Source organism: Elephas maximus, chromosome 18 (assembly GCF_024166365.1).
Source record: "Elephas maximus indicus isolate mEleMax1 chromosome 18, mEleMax1 primary haplotype, whole genome shotgun sequence".
Classification (NCBI taxonomy): Eukaryota; Metazoa; Chordata; class Mammalia; order Proboscidea; family Elephantidae; genus Elephas; species Elephas maximus.
Window position 1 is genome coordinate 83,675,972 of NC_064836.1, and position 22,414 is coordinate 83,698,385.

A 22,414-nucleotide genomic window follows, 5' to 3' on the forward strand; every position below is an offset into this window, starting at 1 on the left:
CCAGAATTAGCTACCTGGTACCGAGTAACTAAAAAAGTATTTCAGTTGAACTCATAGTTGAAGGTTGCTTATATTAATTTATTTGCTCTTCTATTTGTTTTATCTACTATATTGTTTTTAATTTCTTTATAAACTTTAAGTTATTCCTTGTTTTGATGTTTTTCTCATGCAAATAATAGAAGTACATTTGTTTACTGTTAATTGAACAGATCAACTACCTTATTGTCTTATGTTCCATGATGACAGTTATACCTATTGCTTAAAATATCTAGATAAATTAGATATTTCAGAGATGAGCTGTTAAAATTCTTAGGGTTTACTTTTTGTTATCAAACCTTCCTTTTCACCATTATCAATTTGGGTTTTCCCTTATGAACCCAGATCTCTTTTTATAAACATCACTTTTAGAGACAATTTTGTTCACTAGAATTATGGTTTTAATGGTCATTGTCATCATAATAGACACTGTTAAATGTTACATAAAAGTTAACCACTTGTGTTTTAACCTTGAAATCTAACATGATGCCCATAAAAAAGTTAATGTATATAGAAACCATTCAGGTCAGTAATGACCTTGATCAAATCCCACTTGAAAGGCTGAAAGAATAAGTCAACCCTTTGTGCCTCTGACCCATTGTACCTGACTGTCACCTCTTTTCCTCTCCCTTTTGAGATCCACCAGAGTGTCTCCTTCACAAGCGTGGTGAAGCCAGGGTAAACCTTGCAGAAGATGAGTTACTCCTTTGTAAGCAACATGAGGCCAGCCCATCCTGAAGAAGAGAACTCCACTATTTCAAGGTAAAAGGAAAACACTCAATGGTGCTTAGTCACCATTGAGGTGTGGCGTCTGAGGTCTTAAGTAATTAATAATTCAAGCAGCCAATAGAGTGGACAATAGTAGCAAGTGCGTCCATGTGAGAGAGACAGCTCAATTCGCCAGTGAGTTCTATGACATCTTTGATCAAAGGCAGGGATATGCCTCAGGAAAAGACAATTTTCAGTGCAGTCAGTGGAACATAGGCATAATATGCTGACCATGTTATCTAACTCTAATCTGCACTCTAGACTAACAGCTTTGTTTTTGAGAAAAACATGTTTTTCCTCAGTGATCAAAACCAGGATGTGAAACCATATGCCCTGAGGGGTCTTAATCAAGTGACCATCTACACCTCTAAAATACACGTACTCAGGAAGAGTGTTGTCTGGGTTCTGTTACCAACAAGATATTTTTGGGAGACAGACAAGGAAAATACATGTAAGCATCTTGTGACCATGATGTAAGCTCCTATAAAACTATCTGTAATCACAAATTATTAACAGAGTTTGAGTATTACAATATTCATTGATTTTCCTGTAATTGCCCTCCCTATGGTTTGGGTTAGACCAATGAGCAACATCATGATAAACCGAGAAAAGATTGAAGTTGTCAAGGATTTCATTTTACTTGAATCCACAATCAACGGCCATGGAAGCAGCAGTCAAGAAATCAAAAGACTCATTGCATTGGGCAAATCTGCTGCAAAGGACCTCTTCAAAGTGTTGAAGAGCAAAGATATCACCCTGAAGACTAAGGTGCACCTGACCCAAGCCATGGTATTTTCAATCACATCATATGCATGTGAAAGCTGGACACTGAATAAGGAAGACCAAAGAAGAGTCGACGCCTTTGAATTGTGGTATTGGTAAAGAATATTGAATATACCATGGACTGCCAGAAGAACAAACAATTCTGTCTTGGAAGAAGTACAACCAGAATGTTCCTTAGAAGCAAGGATGGCGAGACTGCATCTTACATATTTTGGACATGTTGTCAGGAGGGATCAGTGCCTGGAGAAAGACATCATGCTTGGCAGAGTACAGGGTCAGTGGAAAAGAGGAAGACCCTCAACAAGGTGGCTGCAACAATGAGCTCAAGCATAACAACGATTGTGAGGATGGCACAGGACCAGGCAGTGTTTCGTTCATTTAAGAATTGCTGACAGAAACTACCTTAAGCTTCTTTAAGCTGAAAATAATTGCTGAGAAAAACTTCCTTAAGCTGAAAAGGAACAATAAGACTAAGCTCTGATTACTCGGCAGAAACCAGGCAGGGAAGAAGGCAATAGGATGACATATATAAAACCTTGAAAGAAAAAAATTGTCGACTAAGAATAATATATCCTGAAAAACACTCATTCAGATATGATGGTGAAATTAGGACATTTCCAGATAAACCGAAATTAAGGGAATATGTAAAAACCAAATTAAACTTACAAGAATTATTGAAGCGAGTCCTTTGGCCTGAGAACAAACAACATCAGACCACAGCCTCAATCTAGGATGTAAGATTGTACCAGCCAGATACCAACCTAGGAAATGAACTCTCAAGGACTCTCTACAACCAAAAGAATTGCAACAGGGAACCAGAGAGGTTAATCTGTAAATGACAACAACATCAGAACAATACAAGAGGGAATAAATGGAGTAGGTATACAACTTCCTAATGGAGAAGAAGGCAAGGCAACACAAAGTAATAATAGACTGGTTCAAACCTAGGAAGATGAGGATAAATTTCAAGGTAACCACAAAGAAAGTTAAAAACCTACTCATGGAAATAAAGAATAAAAACATAAAGCCTCAATAAAAACAAAATCTGCAAAAACAAAAGAAATGAAAAAGAAGTCCACAGGAGAGTATGAGGAATGAAGAAAATGTTAGCACCACAATAAAAAGCACTACAAAATGACAGCAATAAACTCACACCTATCAATAATTACACTGAACATAAATGGCCTAAATGCACCCATAAAGAGACACAGAGTGATGGAACAGATAAAAATACAAGATCCATCAATATGCTGTCTACAAGAGACACACCTTAGAAACAAAAGTGTAAATATATTAAAAATTAAAGGATGGAAAAATATATATCAAGCAAATAACTACCAAAAAATAGCAGGAATGGCAATACTAATCACAGATAAAATAGACTTTTATACAAAATCCACCATAAAAGACAAGGAAAGACACTATATAATGATCAAAGGGACAATCCACCTTGAAGACTTAACCATAATAAACACCTACAAAGCAAATGACAGGGCTTCAAAATCTATAAAACAAACTTTATCAGCACTGAAAAGACAAATAGACAGTTCCACAATAATAGTAAGAGACTTCAACACAATACTCCTGGTAAAGGACAGAACATCTAGAAAGAAACAAAGATACAGAAGAACTAAACAGCACAATCAGCCAAGTTGACCTCACAGACATATATTGAACACTCAACCCAATAGCTGGAAAGTACACATTCTCTTCCAACACACATGGGACACTCTACAGAAGAGACCACATCTTAGGCCACAGAGAAACCCTCAACAAAATCCAAAACATTGAGATAATACAAAGTATATTCTCTGACCACAATGCCATCAAAGTAGAAATTAACAACAGGAAGAGTAAGGAAAAAAAATCAATTACATGGAAACTAAATAATATCCTGCTTAAAAACCACTGGTAATAGAAGAAATCAGAGATGGGATCAAAAAATTCATAGAAACAAAGGAGAATGAAAACACACCATACCAAAACCCTTGGGACACAGCAAAGGCAGTCCTCAGAGGTCAACTTATAGTAACAGATGCATCAATTTATAGCAATAGAGGCACACATCAAAAAAGAAGGAAGGGGCAAAATCAAAACATTAGCTACACAACTTGAACAATTAGAAAGAGAACAGCAAAAGAATCTCACAGCCACCAGAAGAAAGGAAATAATAAAGATCACAGCAGAAATAAATGAAATAGAGAATAGAAAAACAATAGAAAGAATCAACAAAACCAAAACTTAGTTCTTTAAAAGGATCAACAAAATTGACAAACCACTGACCAAACTGGCCAAAGAAAAACAGGAGAGGATGAAAATAACCCAAATAAGAAATGAAATGGGGGACGTTACGACAGACCCAACTGAAATAAAAAGGATCATAACAGAGTATTATAAAAAACTACACTCCAACATATATGAAAGCCTAGGGGAAATGGGCAGATTTATAGAAACACACTACCTACCCAATGAACACAAAATGACGTTGGAAAATCTAAACAGACCCACAACAAGAGAAGAGATTGAAAAGGTAATTTAAAACTACCCCCCCCCCAAAAAAGCCCTGGCCCAGACGGTTTGACTGGAGAATTCTACCAAACTTCCAGAGAAGAGCTCACACCAGTGCTACTCAAACTATTTCAGAACACAGAAAAGGAAGCAATACTTCTGAATTCATTCCATGAAGTCAGCATAACACTGATACCAAAACCAGAAAAAGACACCATAAAAAAAAGAAAAATACAGACCAATATCTCTCATGAACATAGATGCAAAAATTTTCAACAAAATTCTAGCCAATAGAATTCAGCATCATTTCAAAAAAATAATACACCACAACCAAGAAGGATTCATACCAGGTATGCAAGGATGGGTCAGCATTAGAAGATCAGTCAACGTAATCCACCACCCAGATCAAAGGAAAGAAAAGAATCACATGCTCATCTCAGTCAACACAGAAGAGGCACTCGACAAAGCCCAACACCCATTCCTGATAAAAACTCTCAATAAAATAGGTACAGAAGGGAAATTTCTCAACACAATAAAGGGCAAGTACGGAAAACCAGTGGCCAACATCGTTCTTAACAGAGAGAGGCTGAAAACATTCCCCTTGAATACAGCAAAAAGACAAGGATGCCCTTTATCACCGCTCCTATTTAACATTGTGCTGGAAGTCCTAGACAGAGCAATAAGACAAGAAAAAGAAATAGAGGGCATCCAAATTAGTAATGAAGAACTTAAACTGTCCCTATCTGTGGATGATATGATACTATACATAGAAAACCAAAAGACTCCATGAGAAAACTACTGGAACTAATAGAAATGATTCAGCAGAGGAACAGAATACAAGATAAACATACAAAAATCACTTGAATTCCTACATGCCAATAAAGAGAATGATGAAATCAGGAAAACAATACCATTTATATTAGCCCCTAAAAAAATAAAATACTGGGGAATAAATCTAACCAGGAATGTTAAAGACCTATGCAAAGAAAACTAGAAAACAGTACTGCAAGAAACCAAAAGAGATCTACATAAATGGAAAAACATGTCATGTTCATGGATAGGTAGACTCAACACTATGAGAATGACAATTCTACCCAAAGCAATTTACACATATAATGCAATCCCGATCCAAAAACCAACAAGGTTCTTTAAAGAGAGGGAAAAACTTATCATGAACTTTATATGGAAAAGGAAGAAGCCCTGGATAAGTAAAGCACTATTAAAGAAGAATAAAGTAGGAGAACTCTCACTACCTGACCTCAGAACCTACTATACAGCTATGGTAGTCAAAACAGCCTGGTACTGGTACAATAACAGATACATTGACCAATGGAACAGAATTGAGAACCCAAGTGTAAATCCATCCAGCTATGGTCACCTGATCTTCGACAAGGGCCCAAAGTCCATCAAATGTCTAAAAAACAGTCTTTTTAACAAATGGTGCTGAGAAATCTGGATGTCCATTTGCAAAAAAAAAAGAAACAGGACACATACCTCACACCATATACAAAAACTAATTCAAAATGGATCAAAGAACTAAATATAAAACCAAAAACTCTGAAGTTCATAGAATAAAACAGGATCAATGCTAGAGGCCCTAACACACAGCATTAACAGGATACAAACCACAACCAACAACACACAAGCTCCAGAAGATAAGCCAGATAACTCGGATCTTCTAAAAATTAAACACTTATGCTCACCAAAAGACTTCACCAAAAGGGTAAAAAGAGAACCTACAGACTGGGAAAAAATTTTTGGCTATTACAAATCAGGCAAAGGTCTAATCTCTAAAATCTACAGGAAAATCCAACACCCCTACAACAAAAAGACATATAATCCAATTTAAAAAATGGGCAAAGGAAATGGACAGACACTTCACCAAAGAAGACATTCAAGCGGCCAACAGACATATGAGAAAATGCTCGCGATCACTAGCCATTAGAGAAATGCAAATCAAAACCACAATGAGATACCACCTCATCCCAGCATTACTGGCACAAATCAAAACAACAGAAAATAACAAATGTTGAATAGGCTGCCAGGAGATCGGAACTGTTATGCACTGCTGGTGGGAATGTAAAATGACACAACTATTTTGGAAAATGATATGGTGCTTCCTTAGAAAGCTAGAAATAGAAATACTATATGATCCAGCAATCCCACTTAGGAATGTATCCTAGAGAAATAAGAGCCGTCACATGAATAGACATATGCACACACATATTCACTGCAGCATTGTTCACAATAGTAAAAAGATGGAACCATCCCAGATGCCCATCAACAGATGAATGGATAAACAAACTGGTATATACACAAAATGGATTATTACGCAACAATACAGGACAAGGATGAATCTGCGAAGCATCTCATGACATGAATGAATCTGAAGGGCACCATGCTAAGTGAAACAAGTCTATCACAAAAGAACAAATATTGTATGAGACCACTACTATAAAAACTCATGAAAAGGTTTACACACAAAAAGAAATAATCTTTGGATAGTTATGAGGGGAGGGGTGGGGATGGAAAAACACCAAATAGACAATAAATAAGTGGTAAGAAGGGTAAGACAGTACACAATACTGGGGAAGCCAGCACAACCAGTACAAGGCAAGGTCATGGAAGCTCCATAGACACATCCAAACTCCCTGATGGACCAAATTGCTGGCCTGAGGGCTGTGGGGACCATGGTCTCAGGGAACATCTAGCTCCATTGGCATAACATAGTTTATAAAGAAAATGCTCTACATTCTACTTTGGTGAATATCGTCTGGGGTCTTAAAAGCCTATGAGCAGCCATCTAGGATACTCCACTCGTCTCACCCCTTTGGGAGCAAGGGAGAATGAAGAAAACTAAAGATACAAGGGAAAGATTAGTCCAAAGGACTAATGGACGACATCTACTACAGCCTCCACCAGACTGAGCCCAGTACAACTAGATGGTACCTGGCTACCACCACTGACTGCTCTGCCAGGGATCACAATAGAGGGTCCCAGACAGAGCTGGAGAAAAATGTAGAAGAAAATTCTAACTCAAAAAGAAAGACCAGACTTGCTGGCCTGGAAGACATTGGAGAAACCCTGAGAGTATGGCCTCCGGATACCCTTTCAGCTCGGTAATGAGGCCACTCCTGAGTTTCAACCTTCAGCCAAAGATTGAACAGGCCCATGGAACAAAACAAGACTTAAGGGGTGCATCCGCCCAGGGGAAAGGATTAGAACGCAGGAGGGGATAGGTAAGCTGGTAATAGGGAACCCAAGGTTGAGAAGGGAGAGTGTTGACATGTCGTGGGGCTGTTAACCAATGTTATAAAACAATATGTGTACCACCTGTTTAATGAAAAACTGTTTTGTCCTGTAAACTTTCACCTGAAGTGCAATTAGAAAAAAAAAAGAGAGGACAGCGAGTCTTCATCTCAGGTACTTTGGACGTGTTATCAGGAAGGACCAGTCCCTGGAGAAGGACACTATGATTAGTAGAGTGTCAATGAAAAAGTGGGAGACCCTCAATGAGATACATTGGCACAGTGGCTGGAACAATGGGCTCAAACACAGCAACGATTGTGTGGATGGCACAGGATCGGGCAGTTTTGTTCTGTTGTACATAGGGTTACTATGAGTCTGAACTGAGTTGAAAGTACCTAACACAACAACAAAAATCCTAACATCTAGCAATTTCCGTAAATACAAAAGGTATAAATGTCACCTTTAAATTAAATAGAATATTCCTGTTTCACTACTTTACTAAATAGTAAAAAAAAATTTTTTTAATAAATATAAAAAGGATGCCTTTCCAATGATGCATTTGAATATAGTATGTATATTCACACAGAGGGCACATTATGGAATTTGACTCACTGCTGTACAAATTAAAGCCCAAAATAGGACAACATGCTATCAAAGGCCTATACTTATTACTCTATATAATTTGCATCGTAGCAGCTTTCAGGAAAATTATATGTCTCTATAAAAAGCAAACCCCCAGTTTTTGATTGAGACTATTCGCCTGAAGCTGTATATTCCTAAACCTAGGAATGAGAAGTTTTAGAAGGTCATACGTATAAAATTAGATACTTTTCTTGATACTACTACTTCTCTGGAAACCCTGGTGGCGTAGTGGTTAAGTGCTACGGCTTCTAACGAAAAGGTCAGCAGTTCAAATCCACCAGGCGCTCCTTGGAAACTCTATGGGGCAGTTCTACTCTGTCCTATAGGGTCACTCTGAGTCGGAATCAACTGGACTGCAATGGGTATGGGTTTGGTTTTCGTTTACTGCCGATCTAGGATCTTGAATGATCTTCTTAAATTCCATTTATAACAACAGATATATGCAGTAATACATGTCTTTTCCTTTCATGATGATTATAATAATTTGGCAAAAACATGCCAAAAATACTTTGTTTCTCATAAGGGCATTCAGACATTTATAGATGCACATGTAGTCATGTTGTCTCTGTAAAATAGTTTGAAGCAGAATGTACATACTTTTCACCTAGAGAAATGGAGGCAAAATAGTTTTCCTAAGATTGGCACTGGTATGACTCTATCACAGATTTTTATTTATCCACTAATTAAACGCTTATCACTTCAGTATTTGTGCCTGTCTGTATTGTTAAACATCCAATCAGAAATAGCTTCATACATGAAATACCCATTCTTCTATGGTACTTATGTTACCCAAAACAGGTACTTCTCTGTACGGCTTCCTGTCAATAAAGACACACCAAGGTGAAGAAGGAGGAAGTGCATTTATTGCAAGCATGCAGGCAAGGAGCAAGGAGGTGTATGCCTCAAATCAAGCTCCCTGAACAAAGGGAGGCAGAACCTTTTATACTGTCTCTCACAAGAAAGTCCATTTGAAAAGACAAATTGCCTATTTTTTCATTGGCAGGTAGGCTAGTAAACTGGGTTTGACTGGCTTGAGCCACACACAGCTCCCTGAGGACAATGGACAGGTAGGGACAGGTTCTCCTTGGTCTGAGCAGTTCCCAATTGAGCCACACCCAGTGCTATCACTTAAGGCTTTGTTTGATAACAGCTAAGCAGCTCCACACACAGTTCCAAATGACATCAGATCAGTCCCTGACTCATGGTGACCCTGTGAACAACAGAACAAAATGTTGCCAGGTCCTGCACCATACCCGTGATCGGTTGTGGATAGGATTGTTGTGATCCATATAATTTTCATTGGCTGATTTTCAGAAGTAGAGAGCTGGGCCTTTCTGTTTTAGTCTGTCTTAGTCTAGGAGCTCCACTGAAACCTATTTAGCACTATAGCACACACTAACCTCCACTAACAGGTGGGTGGTGGCCCCACATGGAGTGCATTGGCTGGGAATCAAACCCAGGTCTCCAGCATGGAAGGTGAGAATTCTATCACTGAACGCTGATGTCCCCCCACTTCACCCTCCCCATTGTTCCAAAACATAAGCCAAAACCAAAATGAGTGTTATTTATGCTTACCAGTGGTTTTCCTAACTACTCCGTAACACCTCACTGCTTTTATTTATCACACTTTTTACAACCATAGCAGTTCAGCTTGAGAGACATTCTGAGATGTCTTCGGTACTGAAGAGCCAATGAGAAACGAAGCATAGAATTTAGAGAAACAGGACATTTTGTTTTTGAAGACTAAATATGGAAATAAACACGCCCACACATTGGTGAAGGTAACACACTGTTGCTATCACAATGAGGTACAGTATTTGGGTTAAGTTGAAAGGAAGGCATTTCTAATTACACAGCTACATGACAGATGACAACTTGAACTGCTTGATGTAGTTGATAGATAAAAAGTGCACAGTGACCTTTATCTTTTTTCTTCTCCCATATCCTTTGATAACCACTTTACTGGAATGTTGGAGCGGCAGTCTTCAAAAGTGTGTGAACACATAGGAAGCTTAGCTTTTTCTAATGATCTTTCAGTGCAAAGCAAAAGGTCAGCAGTTAGTGTTAACACTGAGGCACACTAAGAATGTGGCCTAAACCTACATGACAAAGGCTTCTTGTTGGAGGTCACTTCTTAATTGACTTCTCTGACATGAATGCTTGTTATAACCCAGGCAACTAGTTTAAAGTTACAGTTATTTCTTCCAAGTCTTGCTTATTGTAGATATTTGTCAAAAGATATGGATCACTGTTTACTCAGTTACATGACCGAAATAACTCTAAAATGTTGCTCATTTTTTTACAACATATTATGATTTTTTTTTTTTAAACTAAATTAGAGTTTTAAGCTCTATCTCTGGCTCATACACCTAATAAACTTTAGGTCTTTGGCATTTCTGGTTGTGTTAGTTGTGATAATATGCTGGGTGAATTCATTGGTTTGTGTGTGTTTTCCAGAATTAATGTGGTGCAGTGGCATGTGGTCTGGAATCTGACTCAGCCGACCAGAGATGCGGTACCCACTCTAGCATTAGCTATTTTTTTTAATTTGCGTTGTTTGAGATTCTGGTCTCAAACTCAGGGATTGCTTAACAGTTTATGTGAGAGTCTAGGAGACTAGGGTCCCCTCACACCAACTTTCTGGGTCTCAGTTTTCTAACTTATAAGATTTGGAGTTTAGATAAATTATCTGTAATTGTAGTTACACTGATACTGTATTTCAGAAATGTCCTCTGTCACCTTTAGCTGAATTATGCCAACTCGAACCTTCTGTAACCCCTGGTTATTCATATTAGCTTGATCACTCTGCTCTCTGCTGTTGTGGCTGTGTGACATCAAGCCATTTCGGACTGAGAGCAACCCTATAGGACAGAGTGGAACTGTCCCAGAGGGTTTTCTAGGCTGTAATTTTTATGGGAGCAGATTGCCAAGCCTTTTCTCCTGCTAAGTGGCTGGTGGGTTTGAACGACCGACCTTTCAGTTATAGCCAAACTCTTAACTGTTGCACCACCTGGGCTCCTTGCTTTCTGCTACTCCTTCAAATTTTTGCCAAATGTATTTTTATAATACTTTGGACAACCCCAGGCATGCTTATCAGCCTTTTCTTTTAGGATATCTCTCATTTCCCACAGAAAAAAGAAATGTCCCATAACTTCAAGTTCAAAAAAATCATAAAAGTTTAGGCTAGAAGAGAATTTCAGAATCGTACACTCTGCTACTCATGGACCATTCAAATCTGCTCTGTCCAATATGAGAGCATTAGCTACATGTAGATATTTAAATTTAAATTAATAAAAAAGTAAATAAAAATTCAGTTCCTCACTTGCACTAGCCACATTCCAAGTGCTCATAAGTTACAAGTGGTCATTGGCTTCCATGCTGGACAAAACAGATACAGTGCATTTTCACCACCACAGAAAGTTCTATTGGACAGTGCGGATAAAAACGATAACACCTTCAGTAAACTCACTACCTCTCAAGACTACGTATGATACTTTTTAGAAAAGTAGTCAGTTAGGAATTTCTTCCACATATGTAATCAAAATTCCTGAAACTTCTACCCTTTCATCCTAGCTCCATTCCCTAAAAGGAGCCAGAAATCACATACTCTTCCATATCGTACCATTTTAAATATTCAAGAAAGTTTTCATGTACCTCCCCTCTCCTTTGGAGTGTTGCTACACGGCCATCTCCTGTATTTGGTGCATAACAGAATTGTTAATTTTGCTCTAGGAAAATTTTTTTAAAATTATAAAGTTTGAGTTTTATTCTTAGTCACAAATTTGCAAAAGTCAGTGACAGGTGTGCAAATGTATAAATATTTTACATAAGAAGAATGAGTATGTGTCCTCCCAACTGCCCCCCAGCAAAGCTATGCAGAGAGTAGGCAATCAATAAACTGGTTGAATTAATAAATAATGAAATTTAAGCAGGGCATGTTGCCCTTAATAGGTTAATGATTACTACTGATGTGCATTCTTCAACATGTAGTAAATTAAAACTCTTCTGATTATAAAAATAATAAAATTAATCATTGCTGTTGTTAGGTGCCATCTAGTCAGTTCCAACTCACAGCGACCCTATGCACAACAGAACGAAACACTGCCCGGTCCTGCACCATCCTCACAATCGTTGTTATGCTTGAGCTCATTGTTGCAGCCACTGTGTCAATCCACCCCGTTGAGGGTCTTCCTCTTTTCCACTGACCCTGTACTCTGCCAAGCATGATGTCTTTCTCCAGGGACTGATCCCTCCTGACAACATGTCCAAAGTATGTAAGACGCAGTCTCTCCATCCTTGCTTCTAAGGAGCATTCTGGTTGTACTTCTTCTAAGACATATCTGTTCGTTCTTTTGACAGTCCATGGTATATTTAATATTATTCTCCAACGCCACAATTCAAAGGCATCAGTTCTTCTTCGGTCTTCCTTATTCATTCATTAATCATAGATAGCCATGAATACAGACAAAAAAAAATGACCAAGATGCCTCCACTTAGAGATAACTCTTACTAATTTTTTGTACTGTAAAGATTTTTTAAATGAAGTTGGAATATATGTTTATATTTTTAAAACTCAATTTTTTAATGTAATGTGTCATGTTCACTGTACCAGGTCACTGAGGAAGCTTCTAATGTTTTCTATTTCTGTATTAGCTACATTATAATTTTACCACTTCTCTGTCAGTTTGTTGTACTGTGGTGGCTTGCATGTTGCTGTGATGCTGGAAGCTATGCCACACCAGTATTTCAAATATCAGCTGGGTCACCCATGGTAGAAAGGTTTCAACGGAGCTTACAGACTAACACAGACTAGAAAAAAAGACTTGGAGACTTAATTAAAAAAAAAAAATGGCCAGTGAGAGCCTTATGAAGAGCAGCGGAACATTGTCTGCTACAGTACCAGAAGATGAGCACCTCAGGTTGGAAGTTACTCAAAATAAAACTGGTGATGAACTGCACCCTTCAAAGTAGAGTCCACCTTAATGACACAGATGGAGTCAAGATTTGGGGACCTTCACCAGCTGATGTAGTATGACTCAAAACAAGAAGCAACAGCTGCAAACATCCATTAATAATTGGAAGTGGAATGTACAAAGTATGAACCTAGGAAAATTAGATGTCAAAAATGGAATGCATAAAGATTGATATCCTAAGCATAAATGAGCTGAAATGGACTGGTATTGGCCATTTGATCTACTATGCCGAGAATAACAAACTGAACAGGACTGGTGGTGTATTCATCATCAAAAAGAACATTTCAAGATTTATCCTGAAGTACAACACTGTCAGTGATAGGATAGTAGCCATATGCCTGCAAGGAAGACCAGTTAATATGACTATTATTCAAATTTATGCACCAACCACTAATGCCAAAGATGAAGAAATTGAAGATTTTTACCAACTTCTGCAGTATAAAATTGATCAAACATGCAATCAGAATGCATTGATAACTACCAGTGATTGGAATGTGAAAGTTGGAAACAAAGAAGAATTACCGGTAGATGGAAAAAATGGCCTTGGTGATAGAAACCAGGCCGGAGATCTCATGATAGAATTTTGCAGGACCAATGACTTATTCATTGCAAATACCTTTTTTGATAACATAAGTAGTGACTATCCATGTGGACCTCACCAGATGGAACAGACAGGAATCTAAACAACTACATCTGTGGAAAGAGATGATGGAGAGGCTCAATGTCATCAGTCAGAACAAGGCAAGGGCTAGCTGTGGATCAGACCATCAATTGTTCATATGGGAGTTCAGGTTGAATCTAAAGAAAATTAAAACAAGTTCACGAGAGCCAAAGTACAACCTTAAGTATATCCCACCTGAATCTCAAGAATAGGTTTGATGCATTAAATGCTAATGACTGAAGACCAGACGAGTTGTGGGATGATATCAAGAACATCACACATGAAGAAAGCAAAAGGTCATTAAAAAGACAGGAATGAATAAAAGACCAAAATGAATGTCAAAGGGGACTCTGAAACTTGCCCTTGAACGTAGAGCAACTACAGTGAATGGAAGAAATGGTAAAGTAAAAGAGCTGACCAGAAGGTTTCAAACAGAAGACAAAGTAAAGTATTATAATGAAATGTACCAAGACCTAGAGTTAGAAAACCAAAAGGGAAGAACACACTTGGCATTTCTCAAGCTGAAAAAATTGAAGAAAAAATTCGGTCCTTGAGTTGCAATATTGAAGGATTCTATGAGGAAAATAATAAGCAACCCAGGAAGCATCCAAGGAAGATGGAAGGAATACACTGAGGCACTGTACCAAAAAGAACTGAATAAGTACAGTGAAAGGATACAATCCTGACACACACTTTTCTTGGTTTTAAGCCATGCAGTGTCTCCTTGTTTTGTTCAAATGACTGTTTCTTGATCTAAGTACAGATTCCTCATGAGCACAATTAAGTGTTCTGGAATTCCCATTCTTCCAAATGTTATCTATAATTTGTTATAATCCACACAGTTGAATGCCTTTGCATAGTCAGTAAAACACAGGTAAACATCTTTCTGGTATTCTCTGCTTCCAGCCATTATCCATTTGACATCAACAATGATATCCCTTGTTCCGTGTCTTCTTCTGGATCTGGCTTCAATTTCTGGCAGTTCCCTGTCGACATACAGCTACAGCCCCTTTTGAATGATCTTCAGCAAAATTTTACTTGTGTGTGATATTAATGATATTGTTTGATAATTTCCACATTCAGTTGGATCACCTTTCTTGGGAAGAGGCATAAACATGGACTTCTTCCAGTTGGTTGGCCAGGTACCTGTCATCGAAATTTCTTGGCATAGATAAGTGAGCATCTCCAGTGCTGTATCCATTTTTGAAACATCTCAATTGGTATTCTGTCAATTCCTGGAGCCTTGTGGGGGTCGGCAAGTCCCAAATTCCTGGGTCAGGCATAGGCTTCTCCTAACCCACGTGGTTGCAGGAGCTGATAAACCCAAACCGGCAGTTCAGGCCACAAGCTGCAGAAGCCAGCAAATCAGGTCACAGGATAGGCCACTGGCCCAAGGGGCTGTGGAGGCCAGTGAATCCCAGAATTGGCAGATCAGGACATGGGATCCAGATGCAGAGAGATAGAGCCTCGCCAGACACACAGATGTATCTTAGATGCAGGCCACACCACAGGAAAGGGTATAACTTTAGTAAGGATGGGACTTGAGTCATGCCCTTCTGCAAGGCTGCAACCCACGACACACTTTACACCAATCCTGCCTCATCAACATGTAAAGGTCAGGATCCACAACACATACGATGGAGGACAAACACACAATGCTGGGAATCATGGCCTAGCCTAGCCAAGTTGGCACATAACCCCAATCATCACAGGTTCCACATACCTTATTTGCATAGTCCCACTCAATCATTGCATGTGCGTCACAAAGACCGTGGTTAGAAGGGCCATATTAAATAATTCATTGCACTCACAAACACAAGTAAAATTTTGCTGAAGATAATTCAAAAACAGTTACAGCAGTATATTGACAGGGAACTGCCAGAAATTTAAGCCAGATTCAGAAGAGGACATGGAACAGGGGATATCATTGCTGATGTCAGATGGATCTTGGCTGAAAGCAGAGACAATCAGGAAATATTTACCCGTGTTTTATTGACTATGCAAAGGCATTCCACTGTGTGAATCGTAACAAATTATGGACAACATTTGGAAGAAGGGGAATTCCAGAACACTTCATTGTGCTCATGCGAAACTTGTACACATACCAAGAGGTAGTCATTCATACAGAACAAGGGGGTACTGCATGGTTTAAAATCAGGAAAGGTGTGCATCAGGGTTTTATCCTTTCACCATACTTAGTCAATTTGTATGTGAGCAAATAATCAGAGAAGCTGGACTGGATTGGAGAAAGACTCATTAACAACCTGCTACTTGCAAATGGGAGCTCTGGAGGTGCAATGGTTGAGCATTCGGCTGCTAACCAAAAGGGCTGCAGTTCAAATCCACCAACTGCTCCTTGGAAACCATATTGGGCAGTTCTACTCTGTTCTATAGGGTCACTATGAGTCGGAATCAACTTGATGGCAATGGGTTTTTTTTTGGATGTGCAGATGATACAATCTTGCTTGCTAAAAATAAAGAGGACTTGAAGCATTTACTGATGAAGATCAAAGACTACAGCCTTCAGTATGGATTACACCTCAACATTAAAATAAACAAACAAAAATCCTCACGATTGGACAAATGAGTAGCATCAAGATAAATGGAGAAAATACTGAAGTTGTGAAGAATTTCATTTTACTTGGATCCACAATCAATGCCCATGGAAGCAGCAGCCAAGAAATCAAATGACATATTGCATTGGGAAAATTTGCTGCAAAAGACCTCTTTAAAGTGTTAAAAAGCAAAGATGTCACTTGGATGACTAGGGTACATCTGACCCAAGCCATAGTGTTTTCAGTCACCTCATGTGCATGCGAAAGCTACACAATGAATAATGAAGACCAAAAAAAGATTGATGGTTTGTATTATGGCGTTGGTGAAGAATATTGAATATACATACCGTGGACTGCCAGAAGAATGAACAAATCTGTCTTGGAAGAAGTACAGCCAGGATGCAGTAATGGGCTCAAGCAGCAACGATTATGAGGATGTCACAAGACTGGGCAATGTTTCTTTCTGTTGTATATTGGGTTGCTATGAGCTGTAACTGACTCGATGACACCTAACAACAACAAGGACATAATCAGACTATTCAATATTAGTTCATTTGAAATTATTTAATATTTACCTTTTTTAATTTTTAAAGATAAAGCTATAATTTTTACAAAATTTTTGTGCATATCTGATTATTTCTTTATATGAAATTTCTAAAATGAAATGTTCAAACAAAATTCATGAGAAAGTTTTAATATGTATTTTCAAATTATCTCATTAAAAGCTGTATTTTGCAAACTTGCAAAATTTTTTCCCAATTCAATAAGCAAACCAAATAACCACTCTGCTCTATGTATCTAATTTTGTATTATTTTAACACAAGTGAAGTTGAACTTTTTTTAAAAGTGGTTATTGTCCATTATATTTTGTTGTCATGTGCCTTACAAGATCTGTAGTCTTAACACAAGTGTTATATATTTTCTCCTCTTTTGTTTTATCGTGTAACATTATTTTTTACATTGATTTGCATGCCATAGTTATCTCGATGTCACTCTTTTATAATATTCTTTAGTATGATTATATCTCAATCATTTATGCATTCCCCTACCAATAGATTTTTAAGTTATTTCTGGGTTTTGAGCTCATTTGTTTGTTTTTCTATTATCAATATAATTGCTATGAACATGCGCTTATATTTCTTTTTGTACCATGGGCAAAATTTCTTCATGGTATATATGTAGAAGTAAAACTACTGGCCTTTCTAGCTTGAAGTGACAGCATAATATAATGGTTAAACTGGTAAAAATCCATTGCCATCGAGTCGATCCCAACTCATAGCGACCCTATAGGACGGAGTAGAACTGCCTCATAGAGTTTCCAAGGAGCACCTGGTAGATTTAAACTGCTAACCTTTTGGTTAGCAGCCATAAGCCCTTTACCACTACACCACCAGGGTTAGAAGACAAAATCTGGAACCAGACTGCCTGGGTTCAAATGCTGACTATACCACTAATAGGCTATGTGATCTTGCTCAAGCTACTTAACCACTCTGTGTCAATTCCTTCATACATAAAATAATGCAAGTTACAGCATCTGTATCACAGTTATCAAGAGAAAATGAGTTAGCATTTGTATCTGACACATAGTAAACCATTCCTTAATGTTTATTATATCTTGGACTGAAAAACATAATTCTCCCCCACATTTCTGTCCCCAGTTTGTCATACTGTGGGGGCTTGCATGTTGCTGTGATGCTGGAAGCAATACCACCGGTATTCAAATACCAGCAGGGTCACCCATGGTGGACAGGTTTCAGCTGAGCTTCCAGACTGAGACAGACTAGGAAGAAGCACCTGACGGTCTACTTCTGAAAAGAAGTACCTAGTGAAAACCTTATGAATAGCAGCCTTACCCAAGCCATGGTGTTTTCAATTGCCTCATATGCATGTGAAAGCTGGGTAATGAATAAGGAAGACTGAAGAAGAATCTATACCTTTGAATTACGGTGTTGGAGAAGAATATTGACTATACCATGGACCACCAAAACAATGAACAAATCTGTCTTGGAAGAAGTATAGCCAGAATGCTCCTTAGAAGTACAAATGGTGAGACTTTGTCTCACATACTTTGGACAATTCCCCGGAGAAGAACATCATGCTTGGTAAAGTAGAAGGTTAGTGAAAAAGAGGAAGACCTTCAATGAGATGGATTGACACAGTGGCTGCAACAATGGGCTCAAGCATAACAACGACTGTGAAGATGGTGCAGGACCAGGCAATGTTTCATTCTGTTGTACATAGGGTTGTTATGAATCGGAACCAACCCAACGACACCTAACAACAACAACGTAATTCTAAAATAATTTTCCAAAGTGGTCATATGAATTTATACTTCCATGAGTAGTGTATATTGTTATTGTTCTTGTTAGGTGCAATCAAGTTGGTTCCTACTCATAGTAACACTATGTACAACAGAGCTAAATGCTGCCCAGTCCTGAGTCATCCTCACAATCATTGCTATGTTTGAGTCCACTGTGGCAGCCACTTGTCTGTCAGTTTGGTGTCCTATGGTGGCTTGTATATTGCTGTGATGCTGAAAGCTATGCCACTGAAATTTCAAATACCAGTAGGGTCACCCATGGTGGACAGTTTTCAGTGGAGCTTCCAGACTAAGTCAGACTAGGAGAAAGGACCTGGCAATCTTACTTCTGAAAAAAAGATTGAAAACCTCATGGATAGTGCATATTAGTTCATGCAAATTTATTAACACTTGATATTGTCAACTTTTGTCCACAGGATAAAGTTGTACAGCTACAGTTGGTTCACTGTCACTGTTATATAATTTTTCAATGTATAAACTCATCAAAATTTAATTAACAAGAACTGTTACTTCAAACATCACTGCTACGAACATTCTTGTACATGACTGTCATTATCAGCTGGCAACAGTGTCTCCCGGGTATATGCAAAATATAGCCATCTCAAAGTCAAAGAATATGCCCCAATTCCAGAGCCTTCGATGGGTGTGTCCATGTTTATGGCTTAGGCTGTACTCTGTAAATCCTGAAGACTTCTAAAGTTATTTCCCCCCTCAAAAAATTAGCTATAATATATACAGTATTCCCAAGACATAAAATTAGATTTGCTGTGTCTCTTCAGAAGAGATTTAGCTGTGGCTGTGCTTCAGGAAGGAAATAAGGGATTTCAGAGAAGAACTTCAATATATGGAGTAAAAAGTGTCACAGCATGGCCAAGAATATATATCATATACAAATAAATATGTCTGATGGCGTCAGGATTCCACAGTTGCACCTGCCTTCTACCGTCCATAGTTTCTGATCATTGGGCAGCAGTACAAAAGCACCATTGAATAAAGGAAATATTCTAAGGTTATTCCAACATATGTGGGTGAGGTACACACTGCATCTGAGACTGAGAAAAAAAGACCTTGTATTCTGCTTTCCCTCCCTGCTGACATGAAACCAATCGTCCTCAATTTCTTGCCCTTTTATTTAGTCACTTCTTTAGTATTCATCTTTAATAATGTGTGACTACAACCTGTCATTACAATCAAAGGACAAAATCAAATGTAAAAATGTGAATAGATGCTACATAAAAAAATAATAATGATCAGTTTGCCTGTCACAGGAACTCTGGAAGCCGCCTCATTCACTCTCAGCAATCATATCGTTTGCTCTTCCTCAGCTTAGGCTCTTATCCTTTCTCTGCAATGACAAGAGTCATTGCCTTCTGCCACCTCGTTACTAGCAAGGTGAGAAAAGAACATTCATGGGTACAACTGAGCTTTTAACTAATCTCTACATTAATCTTACAAAACCAGATGGTAGGAATCTCCATTGGATTAGATACCAGACTGTGTTATCTAAATTTTTTTCAGGATTAGAGTCCTAGATCTTAAAATAAAGGCAGAGTGGAACTGTCAAACCTCTGTTAAATAAAATCATGAAAATTTATCATCACACAAAGATGTTCTGGTTTACAAATTACTTGAGCTTAAACCACCCCCCCACCACCCACCCAAATGAAACGTTTTGCCATGGAGTCAATTCTGACTCATAGCAGCAACCCATTAGGACAGAGTAGAATTGCCCCATAGGGTTTCCAAGGAGTGGCTAGTGGATTCAAACTGCTGACTGTTGGTTAGCAGCTGTAGCTCTTAGCCACTACGCCACCAGGGTTTCCACTACGTGAGCTTAGTGCCTTCACATTCCTCATAGTTATAATGCCAGAAGCTGTTAAGTACTGCTTGGTTCATTTTAACACGGTAACATGGTCAAAGCGGTGTGGAAAAATGAAACAATCAGCAGACGTGAAGTCAGGAGACACGGGCTATGTGACTTTCAGCGCATCACTAAATTCTCTGATCTTTTATTTCATTTTGGTAATAATAAATATGGAATTAAATCATTATTTTTACTCGGTAACTTGAATGGCTCTCTTCATCTGTGTTGGAGGCCAAGTGGGCAGGAATCTGAAAACCCTCCTCCCCTATATTAACCAGAGCTACTTTGATCTGTTTCACATATTGGATTAAATGATCTCTTTAATGAGCCTTACATGGAGCCCTGGTGGCACAGTGGTTAAGAACTCAGGTGCTAAGCAAAACGCTGACAGTTGGAATCCACCAGCCACTCCTTGGAAACCCTACGGGGCAGTTCTAGTCTGTGCCTATGAGTTGGAATCGACTCCACAGCAATGGGCTTGGTTTGGTTTTCTTGGAAGGAGCCTTGCATCCTCTTTCAGTCACCTTAGAAAATTAAAACATTTGTTCTACATCCTTGCTGCAAATTGGAATCCTGTTGGGAACTAAAAAATCCCAGGGCCCAGAACACACCCTCAGAGATTCTGATTTAATTAGCCAGGAGTGGGCCAATGCCAGGAATCATTTTTGTATCTCCCCAGGGGATTCTCTGCAAATAGGGTCAAGAACCCTGCTCTCAAGGTTTATGAACACATGACTGGATTGGTACTCCTGCTTTGTTCTATCACATTAGCCCACATGCCAAGCACCCAAAACCATTCTTTGGCAAGAAATTAGGCAGCAGACTTGAAAGAAATTGAATAAATATTGACTCTCTTTGTTAATCCCTTTGGCTAGACTTTTCACAGAGATAGATTGTTATAAAGTGATTCCAGACAGCAGAGGCTACTGTGTTCAAGGCCAGTGAGACAGGGAATAAGGGACTGTCTGGGAAAGGCTAGACTAGGATGAGTAGATTCATTGAACTTCAGTGCTCTTGATGGTAACTTAGTAAGTCTTTCAGAAAACCTGCAAACTTCCTAAATCAATGTTGCAGGGCATGGTTTCAGCAATAATGGTGCCAATCTTTGCTACTGTGCATGGGCAAAGCAGCGAGATTCCATGAATTAATAGCAGTTGCATTCTCATTGAAGTTACACCTAGTCAGCTCCTGGTTTGACAGCTGTGGTCCCTCAACTGACTCCAGCTGGCTCTTTTCAGTTCAAAACTTTGTGGCTTGAACACTCTGTCTTCTCTAGAAACAGAGCAACTCTGTAGCCTGTTCGTTAGTTCTACTAACACTCTTTCCAAGAAATGGAATCAATCTACATTTCACTTTTTACAAAGAGAGCTGTTCTTTGCAAAATTTGCAATAAAGAATTGTATTAATTCCATCTCTATCACAAAAAAAAAAAAAATTCATTGATCTGTTTTAGACAAAAGTAAGGAAAACTACGAAAATTTAGTAATATGTATGTATCTTATGGTATATTGGTTAAGTGCTACCTATGGCTGCTAACCAAAAGGTTGGCAGTTCGAATCCATCAGGCACTCCTTGGAAACCCTATGGGGCAGCTCCACTCTGCTCTATGGGGCTGCTGATTCAGAATTGACTCGATGGCAATGGGTTTATTATAAGCATAAGCTTGATTAAATGAAGTTAACCTTTTATCACAATGCTGATATTGTATTGCATATTGATAAATGAAGAATGGAAATAAAAATATTCCCATGTATGACAGTCTATTAATTATCTATAACCCTATGTGTAAAAAAAAACCTTACAATTAACTTAATAAATGTAGATAACAGCTAGAGATTTGATAGATACCCATGAATGGAGAGTGTATGAAAACAGCTGATAAAATTGAATAGTCTAGAAATGGCAAAGAACAGATCCAGCACATACATCCTTATTTTAAATTAGAGGCTACCCTGGGAATGTTGGGCCTGGTTCAAGACTGCTAAATATTATTTCAGTGTTTATTTACCACCCAAAAAATAAACACATCTATCCTCATATTGTAGAGGGAGTTGT

The 22,414-nt window shown here is 38.4% G+C and overlaps 1 pseudogene; it reads right to left on the bottom strand.

The window, feature by feature from the left end:
• LOC126061394 (60S ribosomal protein L34-like) overlaps nt 1–22,414 on the bottom strand; it is a 118,181-nt pseudogene that overhangs the window by 19,607 nt on the left and 76,160 nt on the right.